The sequence below is a fragment of the Chiloscyllium plagiosum genome, unplaced genomic scaffold (genome assembly GCF_037043375.1).
Source record: "Chiloscyllium plagiosum isolate Xiang-an unplaced genomic scaffold, Cpla_swu_hap1 HiC_scaffold_2, whole genome shotgun sequence".
NCBI classification, from domain to species: Eukaryota; Metazoa; Chordata; class Chondrichthyes; order Orectolobiformes; family Hemiscylliidae; genus Chiloscyllium; species Chiloscyllium plagiosum.
In genome coordinates, this window is record NW_028270140.1 from 12,315,516 (window position 1) to 12,335,988 (window position 20,473).

The following is a 20,473-nucleotide window of genomic DNA, read 5'->3' on the forward strand; positions in this document are numbered from 1 at the left end:
GATAGTTAATCCCACCATCTGCATTTCTCCAACATTCCTCTAGTGTGATCCAGCTGATTACATTATACCTGATTCCATTGTTGAGTCTTCCTTCCATCCTCTCTTTCTGGTCTACCTGTCAGCTCTTGTTATTATCTGAAAACACAGCATCATTTTTCACTGGATCTTGATGATCTGGTCATCTACAGATGGATGTAGAGTCAGGGAATGAGGAGCTTGTCCAAGGGACTGCCCAGAGGCTGGGGGTGGAGGTGGGGGTTGGGGGGGGGGGGGGTGGGGGGTAAGTCTGGGTTGGATGAGGACTCCAGGTGAGGGGGAAGTAACCCTGGGGTATATTCATGAGAGCAGCAAAGTGGGTCTTTGCTCAGGGCTGGACTGAGCAGAGAAGATTGGGAAGGAGTATTATTTGAGTGGGGGGGGGGGGGAGTTGTCCTGAAGGTGAGACTTGTTTTGCGTTGGAGGAGAGGTTTCCAGGAGGTGGGAGTTGGTCAAGAGTGAGGGGCAGAGGGCTGTCCAGAGAGTGGTGAGGGGGCTGCACTGTTTGTCCTCCTGGGGGGAGAGAGAGAGCCTCTGACCCTGCACTGTGTTGCCAGTGCAGCAGCTGAAGGTTTAGGGAGAGGTGGCTTAATAGCGGCCACCTCGCCCCCAAACCCACCCACCTCTGTCCCTTTTCGCCTGGAAATTCACCATATCTGGTCAAAACATGCCACAGACGGACGGATGGACGGTGGAGGAGGGGGGGAAACTAAAATAGAGCAGCTCCTGGTAACCCGATCCACCACATCATTCCCTCCCCACCCCAAAACCGAGCCTGGTGCCTGGAGCTGGGGTTAACCTGGGGCTGGGGGGAATTGGGGGGGGATGGGGAAGGCGCTGCTTCATTTCAGCTTTAAAAATAGCCCGGGGAAGGCGGCGCCAGAGCGTCACTTTCTTTAAATGGCTAAAACTCTGATACTGTGTCTCGGATTGGGACACCAGCCCCCAGCCCCCACCCCCCGGGCTCTCCCTCTCTCTCTGTGTCTCTCTGGTACTAACAGGCAGAGTGAAGGCGGGCTGCTCCTTTTATATCCCGGTAAGGCACCTAAAACTAACCAGGTTTATTTTGCTTCAAAGTTCATATTTAAAAGGCGCTGCTTAACCCACTGAGTAATGAGTCAGGGTCTGGATTAGTCAGGGTCGCCGGCTGAGCGCTGCTGTTGGGTCTGATCCTTTTAGCCCTCCGTGAATCTGAATTCCCCATTTACAGTGGCTCGCAGCAACTTCTTAGTTTTGTGGTAGAGTCGCCTGTGATTTGTCAGAAGGTATGAGAGAGAGAGAGAGAGAGAGACCCTCAGCACCCCCTCTCCCTGTTCAGGGCAGGAGCTGAGGCAGAATGGGGGTGAATCCAGATGCTGAGTAAAGATGGTATCTGGTATCCGTTCTGAATTTAACTGGCCTGGCTCGGTTCAGTCTGAGTCAGACCGTGAGCCCCATAGAGTGGTGTACTGTATTGAGAGAGGGCTGCGGGTTTTGCAAGTGCCGTCTTTCACATGAGACATTAAACAAGACCCTATCCACCTGCCCGATTCTGTTGTTTCGATAACACCTCCCCCAGCGCCCTGCCCAGTATTTATCCTTCAATATCATTGAAACAAATACGTTTCTGTTCCTGCATTTTGCACAACAGCGATTATGTTTCAAAAGTCCTTTCGTCCTGAAGTTGATCAAGACTTGAGTGTTAACTGCAAATTCTCTCTTCTCATGGACATTTCATCAATGCAGAATCGCTTGTGGGACAAGTACACAAGGTCTTTCTCAATTAATGTAAAATCCACACTGATACCATTAGTCTGTCTGTCTAATGGGATTTAATCCCACTGGCACCAGAGAAGGACAGGGGATTGTTAATGGAAATGACCTTGTCAAAGTCACCGAATTTATCAATGAACCCAGCACAACTCTGTTACTATGGCGACTGATGGTATGATTTAGGTTTTAATGACGGAATCTGAATTTGTTTAAATTTTTAAAAACCGAAAGAACTGCTGATGCTGGAAAGCAGAAACAAAAACAGACATTGCCAGGAAAGCCCATCAGCATCCATGGAGAGAAATCAGCGTTAGCGGTTCGGGTCCAGTCACGGTTCTGTTCTGAAGAAGGTTACTGCACACGAATCGTTAACTCTGCTTTCTGCCCACAGATGCTGACAGACCTGCTGAGATTTTCCAACAATTTCTGATTCTTAAGTTTCTGATAGATTAATATTTTGACTTTGAAGTCATGTCTCTCGTAAACATTCTTTGGCATACTGGGAGTAGTGTTTTGAGAAAAAAGCTACCTTACGTTTCTTTATTATTGATTTATTTCCTGCTTCAGAAACCCTGAAATATATTTCCACGCCGTCAAATTCAAAAGCAGGGTCTGCAGTTTAATTTCTGGTGATTACTACTTTTGAAAGATCAAAATGCAAACAATTAGTCTACAAACAAAAATCAAATATATCGCTGAGATACAATTAAAATGAATAACTTTCTTCATACTTTTAATTCTAGTTCACTCTATCACTGAGGAAGAGTGGTGTCGAAAGATTGTGACGAAGTTTGCAAGCTTTGAGTCATGACAGTTTTGCTAAATACCCTTTTAGTCCAAATAAAAAAAACATTCAGAATTGTGTGCAAAAATATGTAAATTTAGAATCCCTATCTGATTAATGACCAGAAATAGAAAATAAAGATTACGTTAAAATAAACTTCACTTAACAATTCAATTGACAAGTCACCAGACAAAGCAATCCTATAACTTTATCTGGGAAGTTGTCCCCTGGTATTTAATCTGTTTGTATGTGTTTTCTTTCCCCTGAGCACTTCCATGCTGCTGCTTGAGTTGTTAATATATCTGTATTCCATTATTTGTTCCATGTTCCGCTAGTTAATTGATAAACGTAACCTTCGCTATTTTGAACTGCAAATGTGCGTGGGAACTCACAATCTGGACAAGTTCTACCTGCCTCCCACTACTAGGTCAGAAATAAGTCCGGGACATGCAGATGTTTGTTTTGCTTTTAAACAATTCATGTTCAATCCAAGGTCTTTTGGATTCAGTCCATTCTTTTCTGGCAAATATTTAATAAGACTCAAAGCTGAATCAATAGATTCTGTGTTTAATGTATTCTCTGTACACCTGGTTAGTTTGGTGACAAGTCTTTCACACTCAGTCTCCCTTATTTACTTGGGTCATGGGCATCCATCATTGGCTTTATTGAATTAATCTGTTTGAGCTATATGGAGAGGCTGAATAGGCTGGGACTATTTTCCCTGGAGTGTCAGACACTGAGGGGTGACCTTATAGAGGTTTATAAAATCATGAGGGTCATGGATAGGGTGAATAGACAAGGTTTTTTCCACAGAGTGGGGGAGTACAAAACCAGAGGGCACAAGGTTAAGATGAGAGGTCCCTTTTAAATCTTTCTCCTAAGTGGCAACTTTTTCACGCTGAGGGTGGTGTGTGTATAGATGAGATGCCAGAGGAAGTGATGGAGGCTGGTACAATTACAACACTTAAAAGGCATTTGGTTGGGTATATGAATAGGAAGGGTTTAGAGGGATTGTGGGCCAAATACTGGCAAATGGGACTAGATTTAGGATATCTGGTCAGCCTGGACAAGTTGGACTGAAGGGTCTATTTCCCTGCTGTACATCTCTATGGTTCTGTGGCCTGAGGGGCTGGTCAGATTGGAATTTAATTTATTCCTGCTAGGATTATATTTGCTCACTCTTGTTTTCTTGATCTTGCACAATAATGCACTAAATTAATTCAGGTATTGTTTAATATTTGTTAAGCATGGAATGGTTACAACACAGAAGAGGCCATTATATTTTTGATAGCGCTCTGCATGAGCTACTCACCTTTGTGTATAGCCCTTGAAATATTTCTCTACAAATAAATATCCAATTCTCTTTTTAAGGCTATAATTGAAGTTGCCTGTTCCAAACTCTCAAGCAATCCATTCCAGATTCTAAATCACTCCAAACATAAAATACCTAATTTTTCTAATCTTTTCAGTCACTTCTTTATCCAAACATATTGTATCTATGTCCTCTGCCTCTGGTCCTTCCATTCCAATGGCATCAATTTCTCACTACCTATTCTCTCCAGACACCTCATGGTTTTGAACATCTTTATCAACCTTCCTAGAGTCATAGAGCCTTAACAGAAATAGCACAGAGACATTTCAACTTGTCTGCACCAACCAGATATCTAAAATTAATCTCGTCCCATTTGCCAGCATTTGGCCCGTATCCCTCCAAACCCTTCCAGTTCATATACCCAGTTAGAAATCACACAACACCAGGCGATAGTCCAATGGGTTTATTTGAAAGGACTAACTTTCAGACCACAGCTCCTTCATCAGGTAACTAGTTACCAGATGAAGAAGCGGTGCTCTGGGAAGCTTGTACTTTCAAATAAACTTGTTAGACTATAACCTGATGTTGTGTGATTTTTAACATTATACACCCAGTCCAACACCAGCACCTCCACTTCATATACCCACCCAGATGCCTTTTAAATGTTGTAATTGAACCAGCCTCCTCTGGCAGCTTGTTCCACAGACACACCACCTTCTGCATAATAACATTGTCCCTCAGGTCCCTTTTAAATCTTTCTCCTCTCACCTTAAACCTGTGACCTCTAGTTTTCGACTCCCGTGCTCTAAGGAAAAGACTTTGGCTATTCACCCCACCCATGCCCCTCATGATTTTAGAAACCTCTCAAGATCACCCCTCAGCCTCCGATGCTCCAGGGGAAATAGTCCTAGCCTATTCAACCTCTCCCTGAAGCTAAAACCCTCCAACCCTAGCCATATCCTTGCAAATCTTTCAGGTTTTACAACATCTTTCCTATAGCACAGAGTTCAGAATTGAATGCAGTATTCCAAAAGTGTCCTTGATTAGTAAGGGAATCAAAAGTTATGGGAATTCTGCTCCTATATCTTATAGTCTTATATCTTATGGTTTTGACAGGACACCTAACTACATATTGGAACGTTACATATTGTTGTTGGCCCAGTATAATGGCTTAATGTCTTAGGCTGGGACATCTGGCCTTCTCCTCATGGGAAAGGAACCATTTGCTCAGGGCCTAGCATTGTTCACACAGAAATGTTAGCGTTTCACTCTCCTGTGTGATTTTATTTGTGTCTCTAAGACAATAAGCATTTCTTTTTGCCTCTTCTCTCCTATTTGTGCTTTGTTTGTTCTGCCAACATGTCTGACTCCAAACAACCTTGATAGACTGAATTAATTTATCTTATCTTTCCTACACTGCATTACTTGCTTCAAATACTGCCTAAGATTTAATAAACTTTTACTTTAACTGATTTGTTTCCCTTTCAATGTCAACTGCATCAAACACATTACCCTCACCCTTTCTGTTACCTCATCTGAAAGGCAATGCAAGTTACTTAAGTGTGATTTCATTCACAAATCTGGGTAGACTTGCCTTGATTAATCCATATTGTTCACATGACTTAGCCATGTCTTAAATGATCATTTCTGAAAACTTCCCACCATTGAAGTTAAACTCACTGGTCTATAGTTGCTGAGCTTATCCTCACATTTTTTTGAATAAATGTGCAACATTTGCAATTCTCCAGTCCTTTGGCATCATCCAATATCTAAGGAGGTTGGAAAATTAAGGCTGTAGCTTTGCCATTTCCTCCCTAGTTTCCCTCAATTTCCTTGGCTGTATCTCATCTATCATCATGACTTATCAACTGTAAGTACAGTCAGCCTTTCTAGTGCCTATTCTCTAGCAATTTTAACTTATCGTGTGTTTCAATTGCCTTCTGTTTCATAATGACCTGAGCAGCATTTCCCTCTGTAAAGTAGATGGAAAATATTTATTAAATACCTGACTCTATGCACAGCTCACCATTGTGGTTCCTAATCAGCCTTGTTCCTCCTCTTACCACCTTTTCGCTACCTTTATTACTCTAACTGGCTTCTGTGTCAGTCCCTTCTCATATTCTCTAATTATTTCTCTTAATTGTTTCTTCACTTTCTCTCTGAACCTGTAATATTCAGCCTATATTCTCAATGGAATTATTCACGTGACATCTCTCATGCACAACCTTTCTGACCCTCTATCTCTTTCATCAATTAAGGAGCTGTGCATTGATTGCCTCATCTTTTTCTCTCATGGAAATGTACCTCAAATGTTCATCAACTATCTCTTCTTCAAAGGGAGCTCATTATTTCATGATAATTTTATCTACTAATCCGTGTTTCTAATTTCCTTAGGCCATATCAGTCCACACAACAGTCAACTTGGTCTTCCCTTCTGGACTTTTACTTGCTATTTCCAAAGATTTAGGAGATTATGATCACTGTCTTCTAAATGCCACCCAACTGACAACTGACTTATTTTCTCATTTCCCTCTCCCTCACACTCCCTTTTCCTTAATGCAATGAAACTTTAATGTGAAGAGTATTGCACCCTGTAGATGGTGTACACTATGTTTCAGTGATCGAAGGAATGGTCATTGAAGGTGTTAGATGGGGTGATACTCAAGTAGGCTGTTTGTTAGTTTTGAGCTTCTTGGGCATTGATAGAGGTGCACTTATCCAGGCAACTGAAATGACACTTCTCACTTTTGCCTTGTAGATGGACAGGCTATGATGAATCAGAAAGTGAGTTATTTTCCACAGAATTCACAGCCTCAGTCCTGTTCTTGAAGCCACAGTACTAGTCCTGTTCAGTTTCTGGTCAATGGTAGCCCCCAGGACATTTATAGGAGGGATTCAATGATGGTAATGCTATTGAAGGTCAAGGTGCAGTTATTGGATTATATTTTGTTGGAGGTGGTCACTGCCTGGCACTTATGTGGTGCACTTGCCCTTTTCAGCCCATGCCTGGATGTTGTCTAAGTCTTGCTGCATTTGGACATAGACTGCTACAGTATCTAAGGAGTTATAAATGGTGCTGAATGTCGTACAATCATCAGCGAACATCCGCACTTCTAATTTTGTGATGGGGGAATGTCATTGATGCAGTCGCTGAAGTCAGTTGGGCCTAGGACTCTCCCTTGAGGAACTACTGCAGTAATGTCCTGTGGCTGAGATGATTGAGTTCCAACAAGCACAACCATCTTGCTTTGTGCTGGGTAAACTTTCTTCAGCAAAGTCTTTACAGTACAGTCTGTCCATGTGATTCTAACAGGACAAGGTAGGACTAATAAATTGAACTGCATTTACTTCATTGCAAGGGGCTCAACAGGAACGCAGATGAACTCAGGGCATGGTTAGGAACATGGGACTGGGATACAATAGCAATTACGGAAACATGGCTCAGGGATGGCAGGACTAGCAGCTTAATGTTCCAGGATACAAATGGAGGCAAAAGAGGAGGGGGATTTTGATAAGGGATAGTATTATAGCTGTGCTGAGGGAGGATATTCCCGGAAATACATCCAGGGAAGTTATTTGGGTGAACTGAGAAATAAGGAAGGGATGATCACCTTATTGGGATTGTATTATACCCCCCAATAGTCAGAGGGAAATTGAGAAACAAATTTGTAAGGAGATCTCAGCTATCTGTAAGAATAATAGGGTGGTTATGGTGGGGGATTTTAACTTTCTAAACATAGACTGGGACTGCCATAGTGTTAAGGGTTTAGATGGAGAGGAATTTGTTGAGTGTGTACAAGAATATTTTCTGATTCAATATATGGATGTACCTACTAGAGAAGGTGCAAAACTTGACCTACTCTTGGAAAATAAGGCAGGGCAGGTGACTGAGGTGTCAATGGGGGAGCACTATTAGATTTAACGTGGTGATGGAAAAGTATAGACCAGATATAAAAGTTGATGTTCTAAATTGGAGAAAGGCCAACTTTGACGGGATGAGGCAAGGACTTTCAAAAGCTGACTGGGGGCAGGTGTTTGCCGGTAAAGGGACGGCTGGAAAATGGGAAGACTTCAGAAATGAGATAACGAGAACCCAGAGAAAGTATATTCCTGTCAGGGTAAAAGGAAAGGCTGGTAGGTATAGGGAATGTTGGATGACTAAAGAAATTGAGGGTTTGGTTAAGAAAAAGAAGGAAGCATATGTCAGGTTTAGACAGGATACATCGAGTGAATCCTTAGAAGAGTTTAAAGGAAGTAGGAGTATAATTACGAGGGAAATCAGGAGGGCAAAAACGGGACATTAGATAGCTTTGGCAAATAGAATTAAGGAGAATCCAAAGAGTTTTTACAAATACATTAAGGATAAAAGGGTAACTAGGGAGAGAATAGGGCCCCTCAAAGATCAGCAAGGCGGCCTTTGTGTGGAGCCGCAGAAAATGGGGGAGATACTAAACGAGTATTTTGCATCAGTATTTACTGTGGAAAAGGATATGGAAGATATAGAATGTAGGGAATTAGATGGTGACAACCTTGAAAAATGTCTATATTACAGAGGAGGAAGTGCTGGATGTCTTTGAACGCATAAAGGTGGATAAATCCCCAGGACCTGATCAGGTGTACCCTAGAGCCCTGTGGGAAGCTACGGAAGTGATTGCTGGGCCTCTTGCTGAGATATTTGTATCATCGATAGTCACAGGTGAGGTGCTGGAGGAGTGGATGTTGGATAACATGGTGCCACTGTTTAAGAAGGGTGGTAAGGACAAGCCAGGGAACTATAGACCAGTGAGCCTGACGTCGGTGGTGAACAAGTTGTTGGAGGGAATCCTGAGCGACAGGATGTACATGTATTTGGAAAGGCAAGGACTGATTAGGGATAGTAAACATGGCTTTGTGTGAGGGAAATCATGTCTCACAAACTTCATTGAGTTTTTTGAAGAATTAATAAAGAAGATTGATGAGGGCAGAGCAGTAGATGTGATCTATATGGACTTCTGTAAGGCGTTCGATAAGGTTGCCCATGGGATACTGATTAGCAAGGTTAGATCTCACGGAATTCAAGGAGAACTAGTCATTTGGGTACAGAACTGGCTCAAAGGAGAAGACAGAAGGTCATGGTGGAGGGTTGTTTTTCATAATGGAGGCCTGTGACCAGTGGAGTGCCACAAGGATCAGTGCTGGGTCCTCTACTTTTTGTCATTTATTTAAATGATTTGGATGTGAGCATAAGAGGTATAGTTAGTAAGTTTGCACCAAAATTGGAGGTGTAGTTGACAGCAAAGAAGGTTACCTCAGATTACAACAGGATCTTGACCAAATGGGCCAATGGCCTGAGAAGTGGCAGATGGAGTTTAATTTAGATAAATGCGAGGTGCTGCATTTTGGGAAAGCAAATCTTAGCAGAACTTATACACTGGTAAGGTCCTAGGGAGTGTTGCTGAACAAAGAGACCTGGGAATACAGATTCATAGCTCCTTGAAAGTGGAGTTGCAGGTAGATAGGATAGTGAAGAAGACATTTGGTATGCTTTCCTTTATTGGTCAGAGTATTGAGTACAGGTGTTTGGAGGTCATGTAGTGGCTGTACAGGTCATTGGTTAGGCCACAGTTGGAATATTGCATGCAATTCTGGTCTGGGGCTGTTTTCCCTGGAGCGCGGAGGCTGAGGGGTGACCTTATAGAGGTTTACAAAATTATGAAGAGCATGGATAGGATAAATAGACAAAGTCTTTTCCCTGGGATCGGGGAGTCCAGAACTAGAGGGCATAGGTTTAGGGTGAGAGGGAAAAGATATAAAAGAGACCTATGGGGCAACTATTTCACACAGAGGGTGGTACGTGTATGGAATGAGCTGCCAGAGGAAGTGGTGGAGACTGGTGCAATTGCAATATTTAAAAGGCATTTGGGTGGGTATATGAATAGGAAGGGTTTGGAGGGATATGGGCTGGGTGCTGGCAGGTGGGACTAGATTGGGTTGGGATATCTGGTCGGTATGGACGGGTTGGACCGAAGGGTCTGTTTCCATGCTGTACATCTCTATGACTTTATGACTCTAAGAAGATGTCAAGTGTCAGAGCACATTTATATGCATCAAATATTGAATTTCCCTCAGCTTTTTTTAAGCTATGTTGTGTGGCCTAATATGATCTCTGTTCAAATAATCACGCATTGCATCCTTAATAATTCACTTGAGCATTTTCTTTACAATTGGCATTAGTCTCATTGATAATAAGAGAGGGGTGATGTTAGCTTCCATCTAAAGGAGGTTTTGGTAGTTAGCCATGTTGTCTATCCAGATCTCAATGTGGTTCCTATCACTAATTCCACTTTGGAATGTTTGCCAAAGATGCTCACTACTCCAAGATTATTCTTAAATGATAAGTAATTCCCTGTTTCTTTTCTCTGCTGTAAATAGTGTTCTGGGCGACTGTTTGTGTGGAATTTGCACATTATCCCCGTGTCTGCGTGGGTTTCCTCCGGGTGCTCCGGTTCCCTTCCACAGTCCAAAGATGTGCAGGCCTGGTGAATTGGCCATGCTAAATTGCCCGTAGTGTTGGGTGCATTAGCCAGAGGGAAATGGGTCTGGGTGGTTTACTGTCCGGAGGGTCAGTGTGGACTGATTGAGCCGAAGGGCCTGTTTCCACACTGTAGGGAATTTAATCTAATCTAATCTAATCATGAACCTCTCTCCCCTTTCTCCACTGTTCTCATTTCCAACAAAAAGTGTAGGGAACTGATGTATGTCTTTGTCACCAACTGAAACCATTTTGATTAGCTGCCCCTCATTTCCTCTAGCTTGCATACTGCACAACACTTCGAAATTGACTGGATCAGTAAACAAAGGTGTGAATAAAGCATATGAGGTCCTGGGCTTTACATATCAAGTGATAAAAGCCAGGATGTTTTGCTCAAGCTACCTAAAATGCAACTTTGGCACAAATCACAATATTGCAGCTAATTCTGAATATCACATCTTAGGAAGATTTAGAGTGGGTTCAGAAGAGCTTTACTAGAGTGGGTCTAAGGGTTCAATAGATAAACCTGGAAAACAGAAATAGCTGAAAGGCAATTTGATTGAGGTTGTGAAATCATGAAGGGTTAAGACAGAATAAATATAGAGAAAATATTTCCAATAACTGAAGGGTCAAAAACCAGGGCACAGATTTATCATAGTCAAAAAGTGTGGTGCTGGAAAAGCACAGCCGGTCAGGCAGCATCCGACGAGCAGGAGAGTCGACATTTTGAGCATAACATCACATCACATTCCTGATGAAAAGCTTATGTTCGAAACGTCAACTCTCCTGCTTCTCGGATGCTGCCTGACCGGCTGTGCTTTTCCAGCACCACACATTTTGACTCTGACTCTCCAGCATCTGCAGTCCTCACTTTCTCCACAGATTTATCATAATTGGTAAATGAATCAGAGGGGGAGTGAGAGTACTTATGCAATGAGTGGTTACATAGGGAATTGGAATACACAACCTCTGAAGGTGATGGAAACAGATTCAATGGATTAAGTTTAGTAGGAGCCTTCAAAGGGAATTGGATAAATTCCTGAAAAAGAAAAATAATACAAGGAACCAGGGAAAGTGTAGGAGAGTGAGACTAACTGCATTATTCTTTAAAGGAGCCAGTGTACACTTAATTTGCGATGTACCAAAGCAGTCAAAAAATAAAGTGGATCCAGACCAAAACAAAACTTTATAGAGGGAGTGGTCATAGCTGAGATACTAAATGAGTACTTTGCACCTGTCTTCACTAAAGACCACAGTGGATCAAAGTCTCATTAAAGGAGGAGGTATCTGAGAAATTGGATGAGATAAAAATTGATAAAGAGAAGGCACAAAAAAACCCAGTATGGTACAAAGTGCAAAAGGCATACAGTCTGGCTTAGGTTTTCGGTTGCTAAGAGCAATAAAGGTGAAAGTTGTAAAGGCTTTGGTGTCAATCTTCCAAACTTCCGTAAATATAGAGCTCCGTTTGAGACTGGAGGATTGCAAATGCTACTATCACATTTGTAAAAAGGGAGAGGCATAAACTCAACAATTAATGTTGATGGTGGAGAAATTTACTTAGAAAGAAAGACTTATTTGGGGCAAAATTAATTGGATCTTGAAAAAAAATGGGTGAATAAATAAAAATCGGCACAGGTTTGTTAGAAGCATGTTGTGCTTGTCCAATGTGATTGTGTTCTTGGAAGTAATGGTGAGGGTAGGAAATTGTACATGGATTTTCAGAAAATATTAATAAAATGTTACATAATAGCCTTATTCACTGCACTGAAGCCTGTGGGATTAAAGGTACATCTGTTGTTTTCATGGGAGAAGCTATACAAAGTCTACCAGAAATACTAGGGAACTAAAAGACTGAGAACCTAGAAGATATTAGAATCAGTAAAGAAAAGTTGCTGGATTGAGTCATGATTTGGAGATGCTGGTGTTGGACTGGGGTGGACAAAGTTAAAAATCACACAACACCAGGTTATAGTCTAACAGGTTTAATTGGAAGCACTAGCTTTCGGAGCACTGTTCCTTCTTCAGGTGGTGGACTCCACAACCACCTGATGAAGGAGCAACACTCCAAAAGCTAGTGCTTCCAATTAAACCTGTTAGACTATAACCTGGTGTTTTGTGATTTTTAACTTTGCTGGATTGACGGCTGATAGATCTCCTGGACCAGAAGTCCTTCATCCTCAATGGTTAAAGGAAGCAGCTATATAGATAATGGGTGCATGGTGGTTATCTTACATAATGTTATGGATTCGGTAAAGATTCCAGTAGACTGCAAGATATCAAATTATCTTAGAAGTTAGGATAAGGGTGAGTCACGACCGTGAATCTGTTAGCTTGATTTCAATAGTAGAGACAATGTTGGAATCTATTCAAAAGGATATGATAACTGAACTTCTTCTTAATGGCAAAATTGTGCATGGATCAAAAGAAAATCATTTTTGGAAGAAGTTATTTGCAGCACAGACAGGAGAACCAGTGAGTAAGGTCTTTTTGGATTTTCAAAAGTCTTTTGATAAGGAAAATAAAGTTTGAGCACATGAGACTCAAATAAGTACATTTATCTGAGTGGTCTCCTTATTGAAGGAGGAATATACTTGCATAAAGGACATTCAATGGATGTTTACCAGATATAATCCCTGGAATGATGGGATTTCCCAAGAACGAGAGAGTGAGGAAACTGGGTCTGAATTTACTATAATTCAAAAGGATGAGAGGGATCAAATTGAAACTTCTTAAATTCTTACAGGGCATATTAGACTGAATATTGATGTTTTCCTTGGCTGGAGACTCTGGGACCCGGGCACATAATCTCAGGCTATGCAGCAAGCTATTTAAGACTGAGATGAAGAAGAATTTCTTCACTGAGGAAGGGATGAGTCATTAGAATGCTCTACACTAGTGAGCTTGGAAGCTCAATTATTGAATAGGTTTAAGGCAACAGTCAATAGCTTTCTGGAGATTAGGTCATTAAGAGATATGGAGGTAATCCAGTAAAGAGGCATGGAGGAAGTGATCAGTCATGAACAAGTTGAATGTTTGGGGAGTCTCCATTGGTCCAGTGGATTACTCCAGTATTCCCACATGTAATTGGCTGAGGGACGGAAGGCAAGGAGTATGGTGAATGGTTGTCTTTAGACAGGAGTGCATTGGTGTTCTCCAGGAATTCTTTCAGGTATTGGAACTTTGCTCTTTTTGATGCATATTCACAGCTTGGATTTGGGAATACAAATAAAATGTCAAACTTTGCAACATTTGTAAAACTTGGAAATGAAGCAATCCATGATGACAGTAGCAGAGGAGGACATAGACTGGCAAAATCAGCAGGCATACAGCAGATGAAAGTTAATGCAAAGAAATGTGAAGTGATTTATGTTGGCAAGAACAATGCAGTGAGGAAATAGAAATAGAAATACTATGATACAATTTTATAGCAAGAAGTACATCTAATTTCCCTTCATATTGTAATTCCCCGTGATTCTCCTGTTAACTCCAACTTTATCACATGCTTCCTTTTTAAGTTTGATCTGTTTATTCATAGAACTCAATTCTTCGATGTACCTGCTGTTTTCCTCATACATTTATTTTGTGCTTTGTGCATCTTGCTAATTAAAGATTTCATCTAGATATTTACTTTCATCCCAGTTAATTTATGACAGATCTCCCACTTTCCAGTCAAGTATTCTTATCTTAAATCCTCCATTATCCACTTTTTAAAAATTTTTATATTGAGCAAGTAGTCATTTTCTGAATTGTTCTTATTCTTTCAGATCTGTTTAATTGGCCCGCTTTATTTTGCGGAACTAAACCAAATGATGTGACTTCCTTTGTTAGGTTATACAAATTAAGACTTTCACTAAAAGGCTTTTCATGATTTCAGGATATTGCAAACCACTTTATGGAAAACAAAGTGCTGTAATGTAGGAATTGTGACAACATTAATTTTCCCATTGACTTCAGGTTTGCTAGGGATCCTTGCTGTAATACCTGGTCTACTGTTGCCTTGACAACAAGAGCAGTCACTCTCACCTCCCTCTGGAATTCAACTCTTGTGTCCATGTTTGGTCCAAGCCTGTAATAAGATTAGGAGCTACATGGTTCTGACAGAATGCAAACTGAGGTTCAGAGAGCAGGTTATTGCCTGACAGCATTATTAACAATCCTTCCATCATCTTGCTGATGATCAAAAATAGACAGATAGAGCAGTAATTGGCCAGGTTGGATTTGTCCTGCCTTTGGTGGACAGGACATACCTGGATAATTTTCCACATTGCTGGATAAATGGTGGTATTTTAGCAATACTGGAAAAGATTATCACCAACTTTCACTTTAGCTTCCTTCAATATCCTTGGATGCATCTCTTTTGAACCATGTACTTTTTCAATACTAAGTACCAATGGTTCATCCAATACCACCTCCCTCACAATTTTGAAACTCCTAATGACTGCCACAATAGCTTGGTTAAAATGTGCTTCCTTGGTAAAGAATGATGCAAAATATCCATTTAATACCTTAGCCTCCACATGTGAATTTGTCTTTAGTTCCTAATCAACCCAAGTCTTCCTATTACCTCCCTTTTTTATTTAAGTACTGCTTGAAGACATTTCAACTTCCCTTTATATTAGCTGTCAGTCTTTTCTCATAACCCCTCTTTGCCTCTCTTCCCTCCACTCCCAATCTTCTGTATTCTGAATCATAGAATGCCTATGGTGTGGAAATAGGCCCTTTGGCCCAATAACGGTCACCCACCCAGACTCATTCCCTTAACCTATTACTCTATATTTAGCCCTAACTAATACACCTAATGTATACATCCCTAAACACTATGGCCAATTAGCATGGTCAATTCACCTAACCTGCACATCTTTGGATTGTGTGTGGAAAGTGGAGCACCCAGAGGAAACCCATGCAGACACGGGAGAATGTGCAAACTCCGTACAGACAATCGCCCTGAGGCTGGAATCGAACCCGGGGCCCTGGTGCTAACCACTGAGCCACCATGCTGCCCAATGGTTTTGCTTGATTCTCAATTACGTTTCCTCCCTAACACCTGCCATAAACACACTTTTCTTCTTATCTTAATTTCAATCTCTGTTTTTACCCAGGGAGCTCAGCATTTGTTTGTCCTACCTTTCCCTTTTGAGGGAGTACACCTTGATTGTATCTGAGCCATTTCTTCTTTGAAGGTAGCCTATTATTCAACTGCAGTTTTCCCACCTACCTTTGGCCCCGGTCTATCCAGCTCAGCTATGTTTTAACCCAATTAAATTGGTTCTTCCCCAGTTAATTATTCTCATTTTGGATTATTCATTGTTTTTTTCAATGTCATCCCAAACCTTTTCACACAAGGATCACTGCTCCGTGAATGTTCACGTGTTGACTTTTGACCTACTTGGCCCAAGAATCAGGTCCAGCGATGCCTCCTTTCTTGTTGGACTGGTCACATACTTCCATTTAAAATTCTCCCAAACATAAGTGGCAGATGGAGTTTAATTCAGATAAATGCAAGGTGCTGCATTTTGGGAAAGCAAATCTGAGCAGGACTTATACACTTAATGGTAAGGTCCTGGGGAGTGTTGCTGAACAAAGAGACCTTGGAGTTCAGGTTCATAGCTCCTTGAAAGTGGAGTCACAGGTAGATAGGATAGTGAAGAAGGCGTTTGGTATGCTTTCTTTTATTGGTCAGAGTATTGAGTATAGGAGTTGGGAGGTCATGTTGTGGCTGTACAGGACATTGGTTAGGCCACTGTTGGAATATTGCATGCAATTCTGGTCTCCTTCCTATCGGAAAGATGTTGTGAAACTTGAAAGGATTCAGAAAAGATTTACAAGGATATTTCCAGGGTTGGAGGATTTGAGCTATAAGGAGAGGTTGAATAGGCTGGGGCTATTTTCCCTGGAGCATCGGAGACCTTATAGAGGTTTACAAAATTATGAGGGACATGGCTAGGATAAATAGACAAAGTCTTTTCCCTGGGTCGGGGAGTCCAGAGCTAGAGGGCATAGGTTTAGGGTGAGAGGGAAAAGATATAAAAGAGACCTATGGGACAACATTTTCACACAGAGGGTGGTACGTGTATGGAATGAGCTGCCAGAGGAAGTGGTGGAGGCTGGTACAATTGCAACATTTAAAAGGCATTTGGATGGGTATATGAATAGGAAGGGTTTGGACGGATATGGGCCGGTTGCTAGCATGTGGGACTAGATTAGGTTGGGATATCTGGTCGGCATGGACAGGTTGGACTGAAGGGTTTGTTTCCATGCTGTACATCTCTATGACTTTATGACTCTAATCTAAAACATTTGCCCCTCCCCTACCCCACTCTTGTTTACACTACCACTGCCCTAGATTTGTTGAGCAGCAGATAGGTAATTAAAGACATCCATTATAACTCTATAATGTTTGTACCTCTCTATAGTTTCCTTGCAGATTTGACATCTTACCTGAGCACCCCCAACCAAAAAATATTTAACATCCATTCCTGTCGTTCCTTAAGACAGGTCTCTATTATCACCATTCCCAGATAATTTCACAAAACAACCTTTGCCAGCAACTCACTTTTTTAATACTTCTCCGTGTTCACATGCAGTGTATATCTCATTTTGATGTTTTAATTTCTCCTTTACTCTGAAGCTACCTATCAACTTAGTATTCTCTATTCTAGTGTTTTCTGTCTTTCCCTGTGTGTTATGGATTCTCTAATATTCCCTCCTGGTTTCCACACCCATACAGTCCTAGTTTAAAGCCTAGCAAGCATTAGCAAAACCCCTGTTAAGGAACTCAGTCCCAGCCTTGTTCAGGTGGTACTTGTCCTGCTTATACAGGTGCCATCTCCATCAGTGCCAATCCCAATGCCCCAGGAATCTAAGCCCTCCCTTCCGCACTGCTTTTGCAGCCACACATTCATCTGTCTTAACCAGATGGTCCTATACACACTTGCATGTGGTGCAGGAAATAATCTGGAATTGCCTGCACTTTGAGGTTCTGCTTGTTAATTTTCTACCTAGTTTCCTAAATCCGGACTGCTGGACCACACACCCCTTCCTATCTATACTTCAGGCCTATTTTCCAGTACTTGGTCCGTAGCATTTTATGGTGCTCCAAGTGTTCATTTAAATACTTCTTAAATGTTGTAATGGTTCCCATTATATCATTGGTACCAATGTGGACCATGACCAAAGTATGTCTTGCAGCCACAGTAACATCCATACCATCCTGGAGATATTTTCTTTGTTTATAGAATCTGGCTGGGCCAGTATTTATTGCTGATCCTAATGCCCTGGTTGTGATATAGTGAGGTAGTAAATTAGCTGGGTTGAGTTTGTCCTGCTGTTTGAGGAGGTCTTACTACCATATTATTGGGTAGATGCCAGTGATGTGGCAAGGGGCATGGTGAGTTTTGGACCTCAGTACCACTGCTGGAATGTTGCCAGGACTGAGAGCCGCTGCAGCTTTCAGTGCTTTACACCATTCTTGTTATCAAATGGAGTAACTCAAATTAGTCAAAGACCAGCCAGTGTGATCTAATTGTCTACCTGCTCACTGTTGAGCTCAGATCTGATCCACTCGTTGTGGAATCATGTAGATCTGTCTCTCAGTTGCTGGATATGCTATTTGACATGCAAGTAGTCCCGTGCTGTAGCTTCAACAGGTTGACAGCTAACTTTGCGTGGTTCCACTCCTGACATGTCCTCCTGCACTCTTCAGTGAATCAGGATTGATCTCATGTTTGATGACAATGATGAAGTGTGTGTGTGTGTCTTTGTGTGTTGGGGGGGGGTGGTGTTGAGGTGGGATATGCTGGACCATGAGGTTACAGCTTGTGATTGAATACAATTCTGTTACAGATGATGGCAACAACACCTCATGGTTGTCCAGTTTTGAATTGCTGGATAGATTCAAAATCTACCCCATTTAGTCTCAAATGGCATAGTGAAGACTGTATTCAATGTGAAGACAGGACTTTTCACCAAAACTCTGTGGGGTGGCTGGTCCAACCAGTATTGCCAAAGACAGATGCATCTGTTTCAGGTAGATGTGAGGGTGAAGCCAAGTAGGCTAGTCTATCTTGTTGATTCTCTTGCCATTTGCTGCATACCCAGTCTAGCAGTGATGTCCTTTAGGATTTGGCCAACTCAGTCAGTCATGGTGTAATTGAGCCACACCTGCTGATGACCAATGTAGCTCCCCTTCCTGAATCCATTCCGTGTCCTTGAAACTCACAGTGCTTCTTCCAAATGTTGTTCAACATGGAGGAACAGTGATTCATTGGCTGGTGGTTAGTGTGGTAGATGGTAATCAGCAAGAGGTTTGCTTACCTGCATTTGACCTGATACCATGTGACTTCATGGGCGCCAGGGTCAATGTCAAGGTTTCCATGGCCAGATCCCTCTGTTTGTTGAAACATCCTCCCAGTATCTACCCCAGCAAGCCCCTTGAGAATTTATATATTTCAATTAGATCATCTCACCACCTTCTTCTCCATTTTAGAGAATAAATTCTTGGACTATTGAATCCATTCTCATTAGAGAAAGCTCTCATTCCAGGGATCAGTCGTTGCATTCCCTGAAGCAACTATCCCCTTTCTTCAGGCAGGAGACCAAAGTGTAGAAAGTACTTCAGTTGTGGTCTAATTTTCTCTTACACTCCAACATATAAGTATACCATCTGGCTTCCAAATTGCTTGCTGCACCTGCATGTTAATTTTCTGTTGTTCATGTAGAAGGATACCCAGACCCCTCAGAATATCAATATTTCACATTTGTCAGGATTTTAAAAAATATCCTGCTTTTCTATTTTTCCCACTGAAGTGGATAATAGTACACATTACTGCATTGTGTTCTTTCTATCATGTTCTTGCTGACTCATTTATCATATGCCCTCATTGCTTTTTCCTCATTGCTTAATTTTCCACTTATAGCTTTGTATGATCCGTATCAGTGGATACATTCCACTCAGTTCCCATATATCAGTCATTCATCTAGATTGTAAATAGCTGAGTCTTAAGAACTGAAGATGTGGTATGCTATTAGTTACAGTCTACAACCCAAAATGACCCATTTACATCTAATCTTTGTTTCCTGTCCATTAACCATTCCTCAATAAATGATAATATGTTATTTCAAATCCCATGAGTCGTAGTTTCTTGGCACTTCATCAGTTTTATGAAAGCCCATATATCCTCCATCCGCTCGTTCCTCTTAATATAGTCAACTAATTTCAACCTGAAAAAACAATTTGTCAGACTTGATTTTTCTTTTATAAAGACAGTCAGTCTTTCAGCCAGACAGCCCTTATGGAAGTTTTTGCCTGTGTACCTCTGGCACTGATTGGTGAACACTTGAAATAACCCCTTTGATGCCTCACTGTTAGTGACAAGTCTTTAGACAAGATTAAACAAAGAGTGGGAATCATTCCTGTCGGTGTGCTCTGTAACAGCAGTAGGCTGGCCACTTTAACAGCTGTGCTAACCTTTAAAGGACAATAGGAAACCATGTACCTCGACTTCATGAAAAGAATTGATAGGGATTAAATGGTCACACTTGAATTTGTCAGCTCATAATTCTGAGTTGAGTGTGACTCGCTCGCTGAAAATGCCTTTGCTGGAAAACTCTCTTCTTGGCTCAAGCTGCTTTACTCTTTCCTCTGCTTCCTCTTTCCTTTCGTTGGAATTCTTGTTCCTTTTTTCTTTGCTGCCTCCCCTCCTGGCATCCTCCTTCCTCTTTTCTCTGTTGGAAATCTAATTCCAGTCTGTGCTACTCCGTTTTGTTTCCCTAATTCTCTTCAACTTTAATTGATCAACTTTGTTGTAAATGTTTCATTTCTTTTGTTTTACCCTGATGTCACCTTAGTCTTTGATACCATATTGCAGATGTTATGTTCTCTGCTCTTCTTAATTTTACCCAAATTACTTTTCTCATTGATTTTGACTGTATTTTTTTCTTGAATCCTCCCTCTTCAATTTATGATTTTGTTCTAATTTAAGTGTTGAACAGATAAAATTACATATTTTACTTACAACACAAATTATACTTGTATTGATGACAAAAAGTAGTTCCACCGTCCTCCTTTGCACTAAACTCC

At 41.4% G+C, this 20,473-nt stretch overlaps 1 protein-coding gene across 3 annotated transcripts in view; it reads left to right on the top strand.

Moving 5' to 3' along the window:
- Nucleotides 1–949: 949 nt before the first annotated feature.
- tmod1 (tropomodulin 1) overlaps nucleotides 950–20,473 on the top strand; it is a 102,155-nt gene continuing 82,631 nt past the window's right edge. For 2 of the 3 annotated variants that reach the window (XM_043719197.2, XM_043719192.2), the window contains exon 1: nucleotides 950–1,072. The gene's annotated coding sequence lies outside the window, so the exon portion shown is untranslated. Of the gene's footprint in view, nucleotides 1,073–7,181; nucleotides 7,204–20,473 lie in introns of those variants that run through there. The other variant, XM_087994588.1, reaches the window with a different exon arrangement.